Genomic DNA, 6,395 nt, shown 5'->3' with positions numbered 1-6,395 from the left:
CGCGCTCCTGGATGGATGGGAGAGCGAGACGCGCGGACTGTCTGTGTGTCTCTCTTTGTGTGTCTGTCTGTCTGTGTGTCTGTCTGTCTGTCTGTCTGTCTGTCTGTCTGTCTGTGTGTGTCTGTCTGTCTGTCTGTCTGTCTGTCTGTCTGTCTGTCTGTCTGTCTGTCTGTCTGTCTGTCTGTCTGTGTGTCTGTCTGTCTGTCTGTCTGTCTGTCTGTCTGTCTGTCTGTCTGTCTGTCTGTCTGTCTGTCTGTCTGTCTGTCTGTCTGTCTGTCTGTCTGTCTGTCTGTCTCCCGTTGAAGATGGAAAGACAAAAAATAAATAAATAAAATCCTGAACTTCCACTTCAGAACGGTGGTTCTTGAGGGCGTGCCAGATCAAAAATGTGTTCACCACTTAAAGGAGTAGATCACCCACAAAATGACTTTTTTCCCCCTATTGATTACTATAGCCTACTCACGCCATGGAGACGTGAGTTCAATATCACACACACACACACACACACACACACACACACACACACACACACACACACACACACACACACACACACACACACACACACACACACACATATATATATATATATATATTACAATAAATGTACCCCCATTGATTCCGCATGGAAATGCATTTGGGTCTCCATCCGGAATCAATGGAGGTACATTACTATAATCTATTTTTTGTCTTTGAACGCAAGTCTCCATGGCGTGAGAAAAAATTCATTTTTGCGGTGAACTACTCCTTTAAAACCCATATGGGTGAGCAGAGTCCCTCAGGGATAGTGTATTTTCAGTTTCCTGTTATTGTGAGGAAAGCTTTATTATAGCCGACTGACACATTCAGCTTGTCGATCTGCTATTTTCTTCAAAAGCCCACAATAAGCATGCTGGGGTTTAAGTGGTATAGCCTATAGCCTCTATCTAGCCTAACATCAAAAAACCCTTTCACCATCGGCTATTTGGAAATATTTTCTTATGGTGGTCCGTAGCCATTTATATATTAATTAGGGGTCCTCCTTGACGTGCGCAAGTTTGAGAACCCCTGATTTAGAGAAGAGGTGACAAGTCGTTGTTCTCAAGGACGCCTCTACTCTTTTCACACTTCTGCTGTCACATCACATGCTACTCTGTCTCCTGCACGCTGCTTGTACGAGCTATTTAATTTAATTTCATAATTTATTGACAACGAATTGCCACTCTCAGCGTGGGATCTCCGGATCGTGTTGTTCGAGTGGGTGTTAATTAGGCTATTATGTTCAAAGAGATGATGGCAAGACAGCAATAACGCCATTAAATTGTCATAACAACAAGGTCTGTACAAATCACGCCTCCAAACAGTGGTGGGAAAAGTAGGCCTACTCAAAGTAAAAATATCAGTAGGCTACTGGCTGCAAAGTAGAAATACTTTAGTATAAGTCCGTAATTCAAAATACTACTTGAATAAAAGTAGTCTACAAAAGTATTGGCATAAAAATGTAGGCTACTTTAAGTAGGCCTATAAGTAAAAGTAGGTCTACTCATTATGCAAAATGTCCCATTTCCAAGTTTTCTGTAGGCCTATAGCCGATCTACAAGCAGAGCTCACAATGCAACACATTGTGAGCTCTGCTTGTAGATCGGCTATTTTCAAATGGCCAAAATGTAAGTGATTAATGTAGGCCTATGTTTTGTGATAATAATCAAAATCTGCTAAGTAATTTGTAACTTTTTTTTTTCAAATAAATGTAGTGGAGTAAAAGTACAATATCAGAGATGTAGTGGAGTAAAATACTCATGACTCAAAAGTGTACTTATAAAATAACCTACGGTACTTGTCTTTTTAGCCTACATTAAAACCAGTGAAGTAACTAAGTACTTAGTTACTTTACACATGGTTGTAATGTAGGCAAAAAAAAAAGACAAGTCTGTCATTCTTATTCGTTTTTATAAATGTCACACCTAGCAGAGCCAATGCTTCAGTGCTCGGACACTGCCAAGACAGAAAAGGTCAAAACATTTTGCATTGTTAGTACAATGACATTAAGGAATGAATGAATGAATGGCTGTTAAGGACATTTTGCTGGTTCTCATTGAACATTTGATGAGCGTCTTGCGCCACCCCGTGGTTAAAATTACTCGTTTCATTTCCGTGCCGAAAATTAATAGGTCTATTGAACCAGCACCTGATTTTATGTGTGTGTGTGTGTGTGTGTGTGTGTGTGTGTGTGTGTGTGTGTGTGTGTGTGTGTGTGTGTGTGTGTGTGTGTGTGTGTGTGTGTGTGTGTGTGTGTGTGTGTGTGTGCCATTGCAGCTACAACCTTGCTTGAAGCCTACATCTGGATAAATGTAGACCCTATATCCTAAAGTCAAGTGGTTAAAATGATTGTGATGCCATTTGGGACCCCTTGAACACCCTCAAGGACCCCTAGGAGAACCAATAAGGGATAGTGGGTATTGACCATTTTATGGAAATTAATGACTGATTTGTGAAACTATAGCCTATATTTTGGTAAACATTTGAACACAGCAGTCCCTTATGGCCACTTATGCTTCACACACTGTAGTTGTGCAGTGTAGCCTATCACACAGAAACATAAGACTACCAAGACTAACATTTGTATGTAGGTCCTATTTATATTTAGCCTAGCCTACAGTAGAACAGAACATACAATTGTGTACCACTTCAAAACTCTCACACATTTTGAGTGTAGCCTATTTCATTTCTATTTCAATAACGCTGGGCCTGCACACTGTCACGGTTCAGCAGGACCTCTGGTGGTTATTTCGTGCAATGACAGGCCCTGTGCCTGTAGCACCTAACCTCGCCCACCAGGCTTGCTGTCACCACGCTAATTGCAGGTAGGGTGACCATACGTCCTCTTTTGCCCGGACATGTCCTCTTTTAGGGGGCTGTCCGGCCTGTCCGGGGGGGTTTTATAGATTCCTTCAAATGTCCGGGGTTTCGCGCATATCAGCGTTAAATCATGGGCATTTACAATGCACGTTCAGTGGTTCGTTTGTAAACACAGCGTGAAAGACGGATTTCCACCCCTTAACCCCGGAACGTGTATTATTCATACTACTCTGCTGTCTCCGCTGCGATCCCTCCCTCCCTCCCTCGTTCAGATGCGTCGCTGTTCAGACCAGACTCAGAGCAGAGCTCGGCAGCTTGCGCTGCGCAGAGCCGATTCAGCCGAACGATAGCACTGCAAACGCAATTAATGCTGGTTTACACTGATGAAATGCACGACAAGTGCCAGTGTTTTCGTCTTGGTGACCAAATGAGAAGCAGAGCGTTCACTCTGCAGTCTGCATTAAAAGCTGGCACTTCTGTGTCCATTCCATCACAACTAAAGGTATTTAGACACTGCAAAGTACAAGACAGTCTGTGCGAGGTGAGAGCTCTTCTGCTAACTAAATTGACAGAATATGTTTTTGTTGTAGGCTACAACCTTGTAAAGCTGAAGATACGGTGGTTTGAAGAAACCACCGTATATTTTATTTAGTTTCTTTGTAATACAAAGCTGAACGTTCATACAGGAGTCAAGAGCACTTTAAATCAGTGGATCTGTAAAGGGTCAATTTGGAACCCCCTCAAAAATAAATACATAACTAATAATATTAGTGGTATAGGGCAGTGGTTCTCAACCTGTGGGTCGGGACCCAGGGGGGGTCTCCAAATTATTTTGAGGGGTCCCCAGATGATTAACTTGATGTGCAACATTGTTTTCTCACTCAACAGTATGAGTACCTCTAAAATGGCAAATTAAACAAATATTAGAGGCAGAAATTGTGAAAATAGCCGATCTACCAAGCATGTAGATCTGCTATTTTCTCAATAGAATAGAATTATACAAAATGTAATGCCTCAACTGTAGTGTTTGTGCTCGTAAGGGTGGAGGGGTCTCTTGTTTAAATATGATTATTTTGGGCTAATATATATGTGTGCGTGCGTGCGAACGTGAGTGCGTGCGTGCGTGTGGTATGCCGGGTAGAGTGTCCTCTTTTTGGGGATTCAGAATATGGTCACCCTAATTGCAGGGCATGTGTGAGCGTGCTGGGACTCACACAATGCAAGTTTCGGCGAGCTTTGCCTTTTTTATTGCTGCCTTATCTGTTGGATTATAGGCTAAAACAAACATTATCAAAGTGTAAACCTGTAACCTGGAGTAGCCTAGGCTAGGCTGGAACACCACCTCGTCCTTGAAGGCAATAAATATCAGTGCAACGAACTAATCTCTATCAAAGATCTTCAAACAGTGAGTAACCTAAACAATGAACATTTTCATCCGGCTGCATTGATTGCATACAGTTTCTGTTGATGGTTGCATGGCCTACTTAGTGGCTGTTAGTGGTGAGGAAGCTTTTTTAGGGAAACAGCATTTCCCTAAAAAAAAAAAACAATTTGTAAAATGTTTGCATAATATTTTTGGAGCAGATTCACATAGTCAGTAGCCTAGAGCCACCGTGGGGTGGGTGGTCCCCAGAGGGTCCGTAAAAATAATTCACAGATTTTTTTGTTGACATTCCAGCGCCAGGCGGCTCCAGAGAATTGCGACTGGGGGGGGGGGGGCTATGGGGGAGCTGGCTTTGGTAGAGCAGGGGCAACAAATTTGAACTTAATACTAGTATGACAATTAAGAGATTCTCTTGCTCAGGGTATTGATAACTGAACAGATCAGATCATTGGCAGTTTCCAGCTCCAAATCTGAGGACTGTAGGGTGATTGATAGGGTTTTTGTGAGGCTGAAGATGCTTTCCAGCATAAACATGACGATTTTATAGTATGGTTTACATAGAAGTCAGTCAATTGTCTTTCACATATTCATGTATATTTAATTTATGTATTCATTATGTATTCCATACATATTTTTTCCCCTCTAAGATTAGTGGGACTCAAATGACCACCAGTGAGTCCTAGGACATCACTGTATTATATTAGATTAATTAGATTTTTATATTGATATTATAGCTTTAGATGTTGATTAGATATGTGGCTATATCGGTTTTGGTTGATATTGGAATAGGAAATCAAGAGTTGGACTATATTGGAAAACTGTATAACGGCCAAAAATCAAACCTCGGTTCGAAGTGAAGCGGTGAATTTTTATTCTATGTGTTCTATAGCTATGAAATCTGTGTTCTAGGTCTATACATTCTGTGTTCTAGATCTATACTTTCTATGTGCTTTAATTCTATATTTTTATGAATTCTGAATGAATGAATGGTTTTATCTGGAGGGACAAATTGTCATGTGAAGCTTGACCAATCCTCAATTCTGCATGCACGGGACATGTACGGGACAGACAAAGCCTGTTCATTCTGGACTGGAATGACCATATATGGACATGTACGGGACACACACAAAGCCACTCCTTGGAAGCGTCTTTCACCGCTTCAAAAATGTGGTTGTACTTATCGGTGTTGTGAGGATAAGGGGGTACCTGGATACAATTCTCCCCTCCAAGCTGTACCTGGGCCAATACATTTAGAGAACCCCTGGCCTAGAGCACATACCTATAAGTCTGCCAAGACGTGCAATGGTGTAACACAAATACAAATAGGCCTTTTAGCGTAATGGTCTTTCATTGAAATTAAATTACCAAAAGGCCTAAATTAGAATTGGTCTACTAAATACAGTAACAAGATCATTAAAGACATAGGTCAACAGTTCATTTTACATTCTGGAAATTCAAATAACTAGACCCCTAGTAGATAGATTGCTGAGGTGAAGTGCCACACCTAGCATCAGCTCCCAGTACTTACCGCACCCATGCCGTGTTACACATACTGAGTTGGTGGTGCCCGGCAACAGCTTTCTGAAAAAATCACACCCAATGTGAAGTGAGCGGTGGTCGTGCTTGCATAACGTCTTCAATTGGTAATTGGTGATGTAATACAGGCTACACACACACGCACATTGCTATTGCAAAACGCTGAGGAAAAGTGGCTACAGATAGGTCTAGGATGTAATTGGTGATGTAATATGGCTACACACACACACACACACACACACACACACACACACACACACACACACACACACACACACACACACACACATATTGCTATGGCAAAACGCTGAGGAAAACACATTGCTATGGCAAAACGCAGAGGAAAAGTGGCCACAGATAGTGGCTACAGATAATTGGTGATGTAATATGATGTAATATGGCTACGCACACACACATATTGCTATGGCAAAACGCTGAGGAAAACACATTGCTATGGCAAAAAGCTGAGGAAAAGTGGCTACAGACACACGCACAGCCACTCTTAGGAGCGGTTTACCACCGCTCAAAAAAGGGGGGAAATCACGGCACCGCGTCTTTAACTCATAAATATCCCTGCTCACTTCACACTGGTGGGATTTTTCAATTCGGAACAAGACAACATTTCCCTTCTTAAGTC

The sequence above is a fragment of the Nannobrachium achirus genome (genome assembly GCF_963921795.1).
Source record: "Nannobrachium achirus genome assembly, chromosome: 22".
Taxonomy (NCBI): Eukaryota; Metazoa; Chordata; class Actinopteri; order Myctophiformes; family Myctophidae; genus Nannobrachium; species Nannobrachium achirus.
The sequence above is the reverse complement of the archived record's forward strand: the minus strand, read 5'-3'. Positions refer to the sequence as shown.